This window comes from Miscanthus floridulus, chromosome 10, assembly GCF_019320115.1.
Source record: "Miscanthus floridulus cultivar M001 chromosome 10, ASM1932011v1, whole genome shotgun sequence".
Lineage (NCBI taxonomy): Eukaryota > Viridiplantae > Streptophyta > Magnoliopsida > Poales > Poaceae > Miscanthus > Miscanthus floridulus.
The window spans coordinates 75,701,187-75,717,817 of NC_089589.1; the positions used below are offsets into that span (position 1 = coordinate 75,701,187).

The window sequence follows — 16,631 nt, forward strand, 5'->3', positions numbered from 1 at the left end:
TTATGAAAATATAATTAATGACTCGTTTGGCTTATAAGCCGTACTTTTTTAGCCAACGAACAGTATTTTTCTCTCACAACAAATCAGCTAACAGTACTTTCAGTCATGGCTTATCAGTCAAGTGAACATGATACAAGAATCAAACTAAGATACCGCACTGCCAGCACCACCACCGGCTATAAATGCATGGACTCGACGCTCCATCTATATTCGAGGACAAGAGCGAGGTTGGAAGGAGACCCAGTTCGGTCCCCCACACACAAAGAGACTAGAGGACGGAGATGATCCCATACGGCACGATGCAGGAGGCGGGGAGGTGGTGCTGGGGCGCACCATGACGTGGGCTGAAGCCGCATGGTTCCGCTACTCAACGGTGATGCCGGACACGTGGCTCCTGCGTCACAGCACCTTGGTCTTCGCCATGGTCTTCTTGGTCGTGCCACTGCCTCCCTTTCTTCTGGAGCAGTTGGCACCTGCGGTAGCCTTGCGGTACAAGCTGCAGCCCCAGGTGCGGCCCCCGTCACCAACCGCTCACCTCCGCATCATCATCGGGGACAGTGCGCGTAGCATGCTGCTCGTCTACGCCCCCCATCAACTCATCTACCTCATTGCATTTAACGTATGTATACATTTTATTATATTTACTCTTGCATTGCATTATTGGGAGTATATTTTTTTTATTTTTTTGCTTGGGTCGTTCACAGGAAACACAACATAAATAAACTCATATAAAGATCAAAACAATAAAAACCTATATATATAAAAGTACATTTTTTAGTAAACAAATTAAGGTTCCTTTATAAGAAAACTAACTACATTTTTTTCTAGAACAGAATGGAGTAAAACAAGTTTCACATAATTAGATTGCCATTTTTTGTCACCGTACCGCACCAACGATGATCTACGACCTAGCAAAATTAAAAGGTACCGATCGTGTATAATTAATTAATCAAATAAATAAAAAGAAAAGAAATGACAAATAATATCCTGGACAAAACTAATTTACTAGTTTATGCAATAATCTTATTAAGAACAAACTAGCTAGTTTGCAATTAATTAATGTCATTTAAATGGATCAGAGACCAACATATATATTAGAACTGACCTTAATTAATTTTGTATTCTACACAATGCATGCTCACCGATAGCTGGGATCTGGACAGGGATTCCATTGCCCTCTGCGGGTGAGATTGTAGCAAAGCTGGTGGTTTACGCTTTGCTGGAAGACTCTCTCCCCTATTGGATCCACCGCTTTCTGCACACAGCGTGGAGCTACGGCAACATCATCATGTCCACCACGAGGTCACAATGCCCACCGGCTTTGCCGCAGCTTACGCTCACTGGGCTGAGTTGACCATCGGAGGCATGGCTACAATCGTTGGCCCCGTCATCCTTCCATGTCACGTCACCACACATTGGCTGTGGTATGCAATCCGCGCCATCGAAGCAATTGAAACACACAGCGGGTAATTACATATTGCCTTCATGCATTTAAAGTGTGGTTTTTACAATCTGTTCTATCACTAACAGAAACCAGAGATTTCGTGAGAAGGATAGTTTTTCGTGAGACACCAGTAGAGAAACGACATTTGATCCACTTCGAAATTTGGCTGTAGTTTCGGTATTTTTCCCGCTCGGGACTAGAGAAACCTTTAGTCCCGGTTGGTAGCTCCAACCGGGACTAAAGGTCCCTGCCCAACGGCTACTGCGGTAGGCTTTTGCTGGAGGGGATCTTTAGTCCCGGTTGGAGCTACCAACTGGGACTAAAGGTTCACTTTTACTCTCGGTTGGTCCCTCCAACCGGGAGTAAAAATCTACTCCCGGCTGGAGGCTCCATCCGGGACTAGAAAGAGACCTTTAGTCCCGGTTTCTGTCTACAACCGGGACTAAAGGTCCCCTCCTATATACCCCTTGTTTCTCCCCGAGCTCGAGCCACTTCGAACTCAGTGTTCTTGCTTTATCGCCGGCCTCTCTTCTTCCTCGTCACCGGTGATCACAAGATTTCTTCCATTCCTCCATCGATTCTTCAATTCTAAAGGTTACTAATTTTATACTCTCATGTTTCATCAGTAGCTTATTTCATTTTGTGGACTAGATATATGTGGTTTTTTTATGGTAGATTTTTTTTTATTTGTAAGCCATTTAAGCTCAAAATCACTTTAAAGTTTGCATATTTGGATGAAGGAAGGTTAAAGTAGTTATTCAAAACTAGTATTGAGCTTTCATTTCTAGCATGCATAGCACACTTCATGCTTTAGAGATATAGAGAATTTTAGAGTTTTTTAATTTTATTTGTTTATAAAATGAGAAATTTATATTATATTAAAAATGAGTATAGAGAGTAGATGGCAACCGCTTTCGGGTCCTCGGCCTCTCATCGGGTTACAAAGCGACTGAGGCCGGACCTCCCTCTCATTACATGCGGCAAGTGTGAGGAGAAGATTGTGATGGAGTACCGGGTGAGGAAGGAGTGTCCCAACAAGGGCCGTATCTTCTACAAGTGTCCGGATCACAATGTGAGTTATTTTATCGTATTTGATGATTATGGTTAATTTATACTTATTTTCATGATGATTGTGATTAAAGTTCTAATTTTTTGTTTTAATTTCAGTGGGATGGCACTAGATGTTTAGGCTGGTACTGGGAGGAAGAGTATGTTGAACACGTGCAAAACTCTCTTGCACAGGCAGTTACGGCGGCTGATGAGGCAGTGATCCTGCGAAAGAAGCCCATAGATGTTGAACAAATGCATGATCTGTCTGTTTTTAGTTGGGATTGGTCGTGAAATCCTTATGTTGCTGAAGTGCATTTTAGCTTTAGTTTTTTTAGTGGTAGTTGGGATTGTCTACATTATAGCGAGACTTTCATAAATTAATACCTTGTGTGGTGGCATGCATGTCGTATAATTAACTAATTATGTTCTAGGTTTTATTCTGGTATGTATGTCATGTAATGCAGATGAGATGGCATTGGATGTACAATGCTGATCGCCGCTCCCAAGAGTTCATTAAGGGCGTGCATTCTTTTTTACGTGTGGCCGAGGCAAACAAACGCGATGGTTTCATGTGCTGCCCATGTGCCATATGTAAGAATTTGAAGGAATATGCTAGCTCAAGGAGTCTTTATTCACACTTGTTGAAGTCGGGTTTCATACCAAACTATATTTGTTGGACGAAGCATGGAGAAACCGGGGTTGTAATGGAAGAAGGTGAAGAAGAACAATGGGACGATGATGACATTATTGCTGAATATGGGGCCTTCAATGATACTGCAATGGGAGAAACTGAAGAAGAGGTAGGGGCAGAAGATGAGCCCGCTGATGATCTTGGTCAGGCCATTTGTGACGCACAAAGAGAATGCGAAAGTGAAAAAGGAGAAGATCAAGTTCGAGCACATGCTAGAGGATCACAAGAAATTGCTATACCCAACTTATGATGTGGGGCAGAAAAAGTTGGGTACCACACTAGAATTGCTACAATGGAAGGCAAAGAATGGTGTATCTGACAAGGGATTTGAGAAGTTACTGAAAATCCAAAAGAAGATGCTTCCGAAGGATAACGAATTGCCCGCCACTACGTACGAAGCAAAACGGGTAGTCTGCCCTTTGAGATTAGAAATCCAGAAGATACATGCATGTCCTAATGACTGTATCCTCTACCGTGGCGAGGAGTACGAGAAGTTAGATGCATGCTCGGTATGCCATGCATCGTGGTATAAGATCAGGCTTGATGACCCTAGTGATGTTGAGGGCGAACATCCCACAAAGAAAATCCCTGCCAAGATTATGTGGTATGCTCCTATAATACCACGCTTAAAATGTCTGTTTAGAAACAAAGACCATGCAAAGTTGTTGCGATGGCACAAAGAAGACCGTAAGGTAGACAATATGTTGAGACACCCTGCTGATGGGTCCCAGTGGAGAGCAATCGATAGAGAATTCTCGGAGTTTGCAAATGACGCAAGAAACTTAAGGTTTGCTTTAAGTACGGATGGTATAAATCCTTTCGGGGAGTAGAGCAGTAGTCATAGCACTTGGCCTGTTACTCTATGTATCTACAACCTTCCTGGTTATGCATGAAGCATAAGTTTATTATGATGCCAGTGCTCATCCAAGGCCCAAGGCAACCTGGCAACGACATCGATGTGTACCTGAGGCCACTAGTTGAAGAACTTCTACTTTTATGGAACAGACCATGTGTATGTGTGTGGGATGAGCACAAATAGGAGCACTTTAACCTGCGAGCATTGTTGTTTGTAACAATCAATGATTGGCCTGCTCTAAGTAATCTTTCAGGACAATCAAACAAGGGATATAATGCATGCACGCACTGTTTCGATGACATTAAAGGTATATTCTTGAAAAAATGTCAAAAGGTCATGTACCTTGGCCATCGTCGATTTCTTCCTGCGAATCACCCCCTAAGAAAGAAAGGCAAGCATTTTAAAGGTAAGGCAGACCACCAGACCAAGCTGGGCAACTGAACTGGTGAGGATGTACTCAACATGGTCAAGGATGTGAAAGTAGTATTTGGAAAGGCACATGGCAGCGAACCTGTTCCGAATAACGCCGACAGTCACGCACCCATGTGGAAGAAGACGTCCATATTTTAGGAGCTACCCTATTGGCAAGTCCTAGAGGTCCGTAGCGCGATCAACGTGATGCACCTGACGAAGAATCTTTGTGTGAACCTACTAGGCTTCATGGGTGTGTATGGTAAGCCTAAGGACACACTTGAAGCACAACAAGACCTGCGGTGTTTGAAAGAACGAGACAACCTGCATCCAGAGAAGACAGATGATGGACGCCATTACTTAAGTCCCATCAGCTACACTCTTAGCAAAGAAGAGAAAGAAAGCATGTTTGAATGCCTAACAAGCATCAAGGTACCATCTGGATTCTCCTCGAATATAAAGGGTATAATAAATGTGCCAGAGAAGAAATTCCTAAACTTAAAGTCCCATGACTGCCACGTGCTCATGACACAATTGCTTCCCGTTGCATTAAGAGGAATTCTACCTCCAAATGTATGTCTAGCCACCATGAAGCTATGTGCATTCCTCAATGCAATTTCTCAGAAGGCAATCGATCCAATGGATCCAGCTAAATTACAGAATGATGTGGTTCAATGTCTTGTCAGCTTTGAGTTGGTGTTCCCTCCTTCCTTCTTTAATATCATGACACACCTCCCAGTTCACCTAGTCAAGGAGATTAGCATTCTTGGTCCTGTGTTCCTACACAACATGTTCCCCTTTGAGAGGTTCATGGGAGTCCTAAAGAAATATGTTCACAACCGTACTCGACCAGAAGGAAGCATCGCCAAGGGCTATGGAACAAAGGAGGTCATTGAGTTTTGTGTTGACTTTTGTGTTGACTTTATTCCTGACCTTGACCCGATTGGTGTTCCTGAATCGCGACACGAGGGGAGACTAAGTGGAAAGGGGACACTAGGGAAGAAACCATATATTGGTATGCAGGATAATTATTTTAATAAAGCACACTACATAGTTCTGTAAAACTCCTCTTTGGTGGATCTGTATATCGAGACACATAAAGAGTTGCTCCGATCCGAGTTTTAAGAGAAGTTTGAAGCTTGGATTATGCGTCAGCACATGGAAACTTTCAACGACTGGTTGTGAAAAGAATGTCAGGGTGATGAGAGTATTGATGAGCAACTTTATTTGTTGGCTAGGCAGCCATCATGGCATATCCTCACATACAAAGGGTACGAGATAAATGGGAATACATTTTACACAGTAGCCCAAGATAAAAGGAGCACCAACCAAAACAGTGGTGTTCGCATAGATGCCACCGACCCTAATGGAAATAAGCAAACATATTATGGCCGCATAGAGGAGATATGGGAACTAAACTATGCACCTACTTTTAAGGTACCTTTGTTCAAGTGCCAATGGGTAAAGGCGACTGGAGGCGGGGTAGCAGTCGACAACCAGTATGGAATGACAACCGTGGACCTCAATAATATTGGGTACAAAGATGAACCGTTCGTCCTTGCCAAGGATGTGAATCAGGTGTTCTATGTCAAGGACATATCTACAAAACCGAAGAGAGCGAAAAACAACAACGACCCAATCAATGAGCCAAAGCGCCACATAGTTCTTTCAGGGAGAAGAAACATCGTCGGAATTGAAGACAAGTCAGACATATCAGAAGATTATGAAAAGGATGACCGAATTCCACCCTTCACAGTGAACAAAGACCCAAGCATCCAGCTAAATGATGAGGACACTCCATGGTTACGGCGCGATCATAACCAAGGGATATATGTTAAGAAGAAGTTCACTACTGTTCCTGCTTGATATATATAGTGATGCATTAGACCTATTATGTAATAATTGTGACTTCAGTTTTTTTTGTCATGTTTTCATATTTTCTACGGTTTAAATGAATTTTCTGCTTGACGGTGGATTTCCTGTGGAGAATGTGTGATGAAAAACCAAATGATGAACGTTAATAAGATGTGAAAACTAATTTCCTATCGAAAAACAATAGTTTGAATGATTTTAATTAAGTAGTATATTTTTGCATGGTGTAAATTATAATTATTATTTACACTGTCAAATATTTATACAGTAAAACAAAAGAGTTTAGTTTACAAATTTTTGTTGTGTATAATAATGCAAAACCAAGTCCAAGAATTTTTTTATAATTTTTTTGGATAATATTTTATTTATTAGGTAATTAATAACTCTCTACATATTTATATAAAAGAAATATATAAAAAAAGAAAAAAAAACTTATGGTAATTGGAGAAAGCCAACTGCAGCTCCCCCTTTACTCCCGGGTGGATCAACCACCCGGGACTAAAGGTGGAGCTGCAGTTTTCGCAGCCCGCCCAAATGCCCTTTACTCCTGGGTCATGGGTACACCCGAGACTAAAGCTCAGACCTTTAGTCCCGGTTCTAACCATAGCTCGGGACTAAAGAGTCTTTAGTCTCGGTTGATAGCTCCAACCGGGACAAAAGGCCTTCCTTTATAAACCACGCCCTTGTTCTCTTCCTCTCTGTCTCCGCCACGCCGTCACCTCATCTTCTCCACCAGATCGATCCAGCAGTGCCGCCGCTCCTAGGCGACCACCCTAGCCTCGCCTCGTCACGCGCGCACGCTGTCACCGGCCCCACGTGCACGAGCGCTTCTTCTCCGGCCGGCCAGCGCGCCTCGCTCGTCCTCGCTGGAGCGCGCGCCGTCCTCGTCCTTGGCCCCCACCTCGCTCGTGCTCATTGGAGCGCGCCGAGCCTTCCCCACGCTGTCTCACCGGAGCTCGCCCGAGCCTTCCCCGCGTGCGCTGCCTCACCGGAGGGCGGCCGAGCCTTCCCTGCGCTGCCTCACCGGAGCTCGCCCGAGCCTTCCCCACGCGCGTTGCCTCACATGAGCACGGCCGAGCCTTCTCTTGTATGTGCTTCCTTCATTCGGACGTGCTGCATACCGAACCAAGGAAAGATTTTATGTTGTAATTAGTTTCTCTTGTATGTGCCTGTTAGTAGCATTTTATGTTTGAGTTTCTATAACGCTTGAAAATGCAACGTGCGGGACGGCGGAGAACTCATGCTGCCGACTCCACGCGGCTGCGGTGCGGTGCGGTGCGGCTCGTTTCCATCGGGAGCGCCAGGCAGGCGTCAGTCGTCGTTCAGCTCGACTCTGTGCACATCCATTTGGAATTCTGCTCTGCCTGTCATGGTTTTGCGGTTGCATTGGTGTCTTGTGCACTTCGCTCGTAGAATCGGAGCCCAAACAGCCAGCCTGACAAATTTCGTTGCGTTGCTGCGGTTTCGTTCTCTTTTGATGATACGCCCGAACAGCCGGCCCGATAGATTTGGTGGTTACGGGTCCATCGGCCGTCACCGTGCGACTGTACGACAAAGAACGGCATCGATCAACCATAGTATTTTATTGTCCGGAGTCCGGTCCGAGGTGTAATGCAATGCAATGACAATTGACAATGCGTTGCTAGGTCAAAATATGGTCGTTTCTATGGACTCCGTGACTAAACATTTTATTTTTACTTTTTATGAAATGAAAAACTTAGAAAATAGTTAGAAAATTGTAGAAAATCCGTACTAGTTGAACTTGCGGACCGTGTTCAGCTCGGCGAGCATGTTCTCTGCCGAGCGGTAATGGACATCAAGGAGGAGCTTTGATTCTATGAGGGAGAGCGACAACGGTCGTGGAAGACCATGTTCCCTTCCTCGTAGAATCGAAGCTCTTCCTTGGCCAAGTACGGTGCCGTCCGGTGGAGAAATGCTCGTCGAGATGATCATGTAAGCAAGGTCAACTAGTACGGATGGTTATTTATTGAAACATGTTTTTGAGCTATAATTTAATGGATATTTGATAACTTCAGACCTACAAATGTCATCTACAAATTTTACTATCCTCGGCAACCTAATCGCCCGCGAGCTCACCGATATCGAGCAGGTCACTTAGAATTATTTTTTCCATGAAATGAAATACTTAGAAATCATGCCTTTTATTTTTTAGAATTAATTTTTCCATGAAATGAAAAACTTAGAAAATAGTTAGAAAATTGTAGAAAATCCATACTAGTTGAACTTACGGACCGTGTTCATCTCGGCGAGCATGTTCTCTGCCGAGCAGTAACGGACGTCAAGGAGGAGCTTTGATTCTACGAGGGAGAGCGGCAACGGTCGTGGAAGACCATGTTCCTTTCCTCGTAGAATCGGAGCTCTTCCTTGGCCAAGTACGGTGCCGTCCGGTGGAGAAATGCTCGCCGAGATGTTCACGTAAGCATGGTCAACTAGTACGGATGGTTATTTATTGAAACATGTTTTTGAGCTATAATTTGATGGATATTTGATAACTCTAGACGTACAAATGTCATCTACAAATGTTACTATCCTTGGCAACCTAAACACCCGCGAGCTCGCCGATATCGAGCAGGTTACTTAGAATTATTTTTTCCATGAAATGAAATACTTAGAAATCATGTCTTTTATTTTTTCGAATTAATTTTTCCATGAAATGAAAAACTTAGAAAATAGTTAGAAAATTGTAGAAAATCCGTATTAGTTGAATTTGCGGACTGTGTTTATCTCGCGAGCATGTTCTCTGTCGAGCGGTAACGGACGTCAAGGAGGAGCTTTGATTCTACGAGGGAGAGCGGCAACGGTCGTGGAAGATCGTGTTCCCTTCCTCGTAGAATCAGAGCTCTTCCTTGGCCAAGTACGGTGCCGTCCGGTGGAGAAATGCTCACCGAGATAATCACGTAAGCAAGGTCAAGTAGTACAGATGATTATTTATTGAAACATGTTTTATTTTTTATAGATATATCTAGTGGAGTAAAAGCTAGATGGCTGCCCCGAGAGACAACATGGATGAAGAAATGATGAATATTATCAACACCGGCACTCAATTTGCCGATGGTGACCAGCAGGATGTAGATGACGGGAGTCAATACCTGGCTCTTGAAGATAACCAAGAAAATATTGTACAAGAAAATACTAGCGAGGTATATATATTTATATATACATATATTTGAATATTGTATATATATATTTGAATATCTATCATCTATTATGTGTACACATGATATTTATTTATTCTTTTTTATACGTAGCCCTCTGGATCGACGACCACAACGGCGAAAAGCAAAAATATTCGAGGCCCAAAAAAGCCATTGGAGGGGCGCTACATAATATCGGAATTCAATATCGAGACAGGCGAACCACTTGGTCCACATGCAAGGAAATTTGTGCAACACTGTGGGTACCTTGTAAGGGACAGACTTTCGATTAGTGCCCGTGAATGGAAGCAAAAGATCAACGAGCCTCATGTTAGTTTTGTCTCTGATCTTGATAAGAATTTAATTTGGGATGATATCCTTCAACATTTTACGTTGCAAGCGGATGATTATGTTGATATCAACGATGATGAATTGAAGGAGCTAGTTCGAAAGTGGGCTATGAAGAAGATGGCCACACAATTCTAGACTTGGAAGAAATCCCTATACACGAAATACATCAAGAAGAACCTAACGCCTAATTTCAATACTAGGGGCCTGCTCTCGAAGTTGAGGCCCTATCGGAATGATTTTGTACAGTACAAGACATCGGAAGAGGGTGAGGAACGGGTGAGAAGGAACCAAGAGAATGCCTGACAAAAGGTATACCACCATGGCATGGGATTTGGTGGCTACGCAACTGCCATTCCCAAGTGAAAAAAAATAGAAGCAAACATTCTTGCCAAGGGTATCACACCAGAATCACTCAATTGGCCCAAACACGTGAAGAATTGGTTTTTCGCTCATGGGGGAAGACTGGACCTAAAGACTAGGAAGCTGGTTCATGGCCCAAAACTCAAAAGAGCAACACAAAGATTATCTTATGCTCTACAAGCTAAAGCTATTGGTGTGTTCAGGCCCAATAGAGAGAAGGATGAACTGATGTATGCCATTGGGACTGCTGAACACAGTGGCCGAACGAGAGGTTTAGGACGGAACATTTCTTGGGAGCATGGTTTCCCTAATGACAAAGATACCTACAGAAGCTGGCAGAGAAGGAAGGATGAGGAAGCAGCGCGGATCAACAGGTTGGAGGAATATGTTCGTGAGTCACGGGAGGCGTTGCTTCAAGCACAAGAGCGCGAAAAAAGCATGCAAGCTAGAATGCAGGACGAAATCATAAAGCAAGTGCAAATAGCAATGAGTGCCCAAAGGCAGGCATCAGATCCAGGAATCAACATTAATATTAGCCCCCTGATCAGTTGAAAAGCAACTACGCTTCCACGAAGTTGCCAAATCAAGATGACGCAATGCTACGTTTCCCTGTGGATGACATCACTGCACCGTTTACATCATGTGAGCTACATATTCCAAAAGAGAATGCCACAATCATGGTGGGTCTCGGTGTTTTTTCTCCTCCAGATCCTACCAAGACACCAAGAATCCATGGGGCAATAATACCACCTGGATTTGTTAGCGTCTCAGTGGATAGAGTTAACAAAGATTTTAGTGATCTGGCTCTTGACATTCCAGGAGGTGATGGGGAGAAGACTCTAGGAGAAGCAGAGAAGACATTCATACTATGGCGCAATCGCTACATCATTATTCCCGGGGTCTCTAGTCCACTGCCGCTTCCTCAATTGCCAGACAATAGGTGCGGACAAAAGTGAACAAAAAAAGTTTCACTAATTTTCTATTGACATGCTGATTAAAAATAACAATTTTTTATACCTAATTATTCTTTTTTATACTCACACAGCAGGGTCTCCGCCAACCTAAGTCCAATTATCCAATCTCTAGATCATCATAGTGCTTCAGGAAATCAGGTGGCAACGCCGCCACCGCCGCCACCTCCAAGGAGGTCTCCAATGCCTCCAAGGAGGTCTCCAATGGCTTCCCCGCCTCCCTTGATGACTAAGAAGAAGACAGCTCCTAAGAGGTCCGCCCCACAAACGAAGCCGTTGGCCCACCAGCCAGCAAAGAAGAAAGCCTCATCTAATCCAGTTATTCCCCAAAAACTGTCTTATGAGAAAAGTGAAAAGGAATTAAATGCTACAGTACAAAAAGATGTGGACAGTTTCTTCAAAAAAATGAAAAAGCAATGAGAAGCGAGGGAGAACCCGAAGAAACCGTACTTCTACCTACCTCTAGATCTTCTATGAAAGAAGGTGGAGCAGAAAAAGCGGGAATCTCAAAAGACCCTACCAAAATCGAACTACGACCGCTCTCTCACCAAGTCATTTGAGGCGGCACAGAAAAAGACTAGACTAGGGAAAGGTGTTGCACAACTCGGACAACAATCGCAACAATCAGTCCCCTCTCTTGTCATTCGTAATGAATATGGTTCGAACTTAGACTTAGATGTCGATTTTGAGGAGCTGGCTCGGTTTTACGAGGAAACTGGTTTGGACCTTGCCCAAGTGCTCGCTGAAGGACCATCTGCTCCGAAAGTGGATCCTTGGAAGAAATTTGAACATGGAAAGAGTCTATACAACCCTAAGGCCTTAGGTGAACTGGGTACGCAAATGTACCTGCAAAACAAGTGGTACATGGCGGCGTGTGAACGGGGAGAGGCCTTTGTTCCTGTCAGAGTTAGAAACCAACATTACTTCCGTGGCGATGACGTTATATATATGTCGAGTTTGTAAAATTACACCAACTATGCCACCTGGACTCTCTCGACAAAAGTCTCATTAGCTACTATTGTCTGTAAGTGTGATTATTTTCTACTATTAAAGTGTATATATATAAAGCTACATGTATATATATAAATTATATATCCTCACACTATATTTTTATATATGCAGATATGAGATGACAGAACTCAGAAAGAGAAAGGATAATGATGTTGGTTTCGTTGATCCAAATGTCGTATTCAAACACCCTAACCCCCCGCCTCAATGGAAAGCTGAACTCGAGAAAAATCTCATGAGGTTCTTAGTGAACCAACAAAACAAGAACATACTCTTCCCCTACAACTTCAAGTGAGTGTTAAATAATTAATGTCGATCATATAGATATTTGTTCAATTATTTGCTTACTAGCTAAGCTATCTCCCTAACCGATATATATGTTGACTCTAGTTAATGTCGATCATATTTGTGTATAAAAACATATGCAGCAATCACTGGATATTGATGGTCATCGATATGGCCAATAATCGGTTGAGCATCTTAGACTCGTTAAGAAAAGAGCAAACAGAGTATCAAGACATGATAGATATTATCCAAGGGTAATTTGGTCTCTCTAGCAACTATATATACCTCGATCTCTTAACTGCAACAATTATTAAAGGCCAAATTAATTTTTTATTTTATTGGGCGCAGTGTTTAGAAAAGTTTCATTGAGTAACACCACATGAAACATTGCAAAGTGCCACTGGATGTAATCGCACACAAAGTAAGTACTAGCTACATTTATATATATATATATATATATATATATATATATATATATATATATATATATATAATTCAATTAACACCATGCATGTTTTCAATTCACCAGATCTTTTTTCTCGTAAAAGTGGGTTCTGAGGCAAGAACAGGGGAACAACTACTGCGGATACTATATGTTTGCGAGTTCATCATGGCGTATGCAAAAAGAACTCCTGAAGAGATCCTCAAAGTACGTTATATAAATATATTCATATATTCACAATTTCTTTTGTTGCTCATATATATAAGTAATCACGTGACCAACACACACACACACACACACACATATATATATATATTAATACTTTTCCTTTAATTTTTATTGAAGACTCTATGGTTGAAGGAAAAAGTCATACGACGTGACCAACTGAAAGCAATTCAAGAGACCATAGCAGGATTTCTTAATGACCAGGTCCTCAACCCCGCCGACGACTTCTACAATGACGTCAACGAAACATGGAAGCCAAACCAGATGGAGTGAATTTATTATCCCAATGATATGATAGAATATACAATGCAAGCTTTATTTGTAATATATATATATATACATATTATATGTACATAAAATAACGTATAATATATATATATATGCATGTAATATATATGTTAGTTTCATACTTTAGTTTGTACAAAATGTTCGAACATTATAAACATGTAGAATACGTATATTACTAGCAGCGTAGAATGCGTATTTGAAAACCTATTCGAAAACCAAAACGAATCATCAATTGAAAATAGAAACAAAAAAAGGAAACCTTTAGTCCCGGTTGGTAATACCAACCGGGACTAAAGGGCCGCCCCACGTGGCCAGGCCGGGAGGCCTCTTTAGTCTCGGTTGGTCTTACCAACCGGGACTAGTCCCGGGCGAGAAGCCAGGACTAAAGGAGGGGCCCTTTAGTCCTGGATTCGTGCTCCCGGTTGGGAAACCGGGACTGAAGGGGTTTCCCAACCGGGAGTAAAGCCCGTTTCTGTACTAGTGAGAGTGGCAAACACACTCTCATGAAAATAATTGTTTTCATCGGGGTGATGTAAATTCCGCCACGAAAACTTATTTTCATAAGAGTGCTGCACACAAGGTCACGAAAATCAGCTGTTTTTGTGAGAGTATTTAAATTTTCCCATGAAAATGACTATCCCGCCATGAAATTGCCTATTTTCATGAGAGTGATCATTTTCATGAGAGTCAAATTCCACCGCCACGAAATATGGGTTGCTGGTTTTTAGTAGAAAAATAATTGCTTAAATACTAGACATTGAAGAAGATGAACAAAAGTTTTCTCCTTTTAATCTACAGCGAAATTTTGTAACTAGTCTTTCTCGGTCATGTTAGCTCCAAATATGGTGATTCTTTTTCCTAAATGTTTCTAAAATCATGCTCTATCAATTCATGGCGTTCTTGTTGCTTTTTTTATTGTTGTTTATTGGTCATTTTATTTCTCAAGCAAATGTAGGATGATCGTAAAAATGAAGTACTAAAATTTGAATTTTTTCAAACGACCTCGGATGAACAAATGACCAAAATAAAAGTTGTAGATCTCGAAAAGCTATAGAACTTTGATGTTTATAACTTTTCCGTTTGAAATCATTTACTACTTTAAAATGCTATTTGAAATTTAATTTTTAAATTATTGAAGAACTCGGATTTCTATTTTTAATCTCTGACTAAAACTTGTAACTAGTCTTTCTCCCTCGTACTAATTTCTAATTTAACGATTTTTGCCTAAAATTTTCTAAAATCATACTCTATCAATTTATTATGTTCTTTTGGCTATTATTTTTATCATCTTTTCATGTGACTTTGTTCTATCAATTTAAAATTTGAATTTCAAAAATGGCAACTTCAAACAATATTTTGTAGCAGTAAATGATTTCGGCTGAAAATGTCATGAACATAAAAATTGTAGAACTGATCAAAATCTACAACTTTTATTTTGGTCATTTGTTCACAATGTTAATGTCACTTTGTCGGATGAGCAAATGACCGAAACAAAAGTTGTAGATCTTGATGAGTTGTACAACTTGTATGTTCATGACTTTTTCAACTAAAATCATTTACTTTTTGAAAATGTTGTTTCAAGTTGATATTTTTTGAAATTCAAAATTTGAATTGATAAAACGAAGTCACATGAAAAGATGACCAAAATGAAAGTTGTAGATCTGGAAAAGTTATAGAACTTTGTAGTTGACAACTTTTTTCATTTGAAATCATTTTGTCATGGAAAACTACGTTTGAATGAAGTTGAAATATATTGGGATTGGAATCAGGTGCATATATACATGTATTTGAATTTATTGTATTTGTGTGGTGGATTGACATTTGGACTATATGTGTGCATGTGGAATTTGGATTGGCTCCAGTTAGGCAATTTTCATGGTGGTTTGTACACTCACGAAATAACTTGTTTTCGTAGTGGTGTTCTCTCACGAAATACTATATTTTCTATGTGTTTGTGATACTCTCACGAAATCAATTTCATGAGGGTGACTCACGAAATACCAAACTCTCACGAAATCAGTTCATGAAGGTGACCTCTCATGAAATACCAAAAAGCCATCATGAAAACACCGATGCAAACCTGGCGACACGTTATTTTCATGAGGGTGGCCGCCACGGTCTTCCCATCATGAAAATAATCCATGGCGGTGAACTCTCACGAAAATGTGATTTTCGTTTGTCTATTATCGTGAGAGTTGATATGTGATGGTGTAACCTTAGGCATTATTTTCGTGAGAGTAAAACCATATTTCGTGACGTGTTTTGCACTCTCACGAAATTTCTGAATTCGGGTAGTGTACCTATCGATGTGTGTATGAATATGAATGAACTCTTGTGAAAATAACGAATCTATCGTAAATTTATCTACACGTGCAGTTACGACTTCCCGTTCAACCCCACAAAGTCCATCCCGTTCTATGGAGGTGCTGAATTCCATGATTTCCATCACCGAGTAGGAGGGCGCCACGGCAACTACGCTCCTTTCTTCACATACTGCGATTATATATATGGGACAGACAAAGTAAGATTAAAATTGTTCACCCTGCCAATTGCGCACTTATTACATCACATCTAAGGTTCGGTCCTCGTGCACTCACTCATTTTTGTTCATTCTTCTAATGTTTCTTGTTTCAGGGATACAGGTATCACAAGGCAAGCTTAGCAGAGGTATATCTTTACACCTCCAATATAATTTTCCAGTATATATATACTAGAGAAAATAATTCACTGATTTTTAAATAGTTACAAAAATCTGCAAGGATAAGCAGCATAAGTTCTTTAACTTAACAAAACAATAGAAATTGCAGTGCACGGCATACATGCGTACACCTGACCTGCCTGTTATTTCAATTTCATGCCTCTCAGTCTTCCTTTTTTTCTTTTTAATATACTGCGCAGCGGAAGAAGTTGCCTGGTGAAGACAATATGGAGAAAAGAGGCAGCGACCAGAAGAAACAGGAATAGTTCAGATAAGCCTCCAAAAGTGCCGGTCTGAATACCCATTGCCATTGCGTGTTCCGTTGTTAAATGAATTGAAAAAGTAAATAATACCTTAATCCAATTAGAATTCTCCGCGCGTTGCTACGGGAATTTAGAGACAATATTAGATGAGCGCAAGTGATGAATGAACAAAAGATGTGTGATAGAATAAAGGTAGAGTTTTGTTATTGAAATTTTGAGGCAGCCTAAAGGACACATGCGAGTTGCACCATAGTAGAATAT

At 41.3% G+C, this 16,631-nt stretch overlaps 1 pseudogene; it reads left to right on the forward strand.

Annotated features, from left to right (window-relative positions):
* The first annotated feature begins 281 nt into the window (after positions 1 to 281).
* LOC136488884 (very-long-chain aldehyde decarbonylase GL1-10-like) lies at positions 282 to 16,373 on the forward strand (annotated as a pseudogene).
* Positions 16,374 to 16,631: the final 258 nt, after the last annotated feature.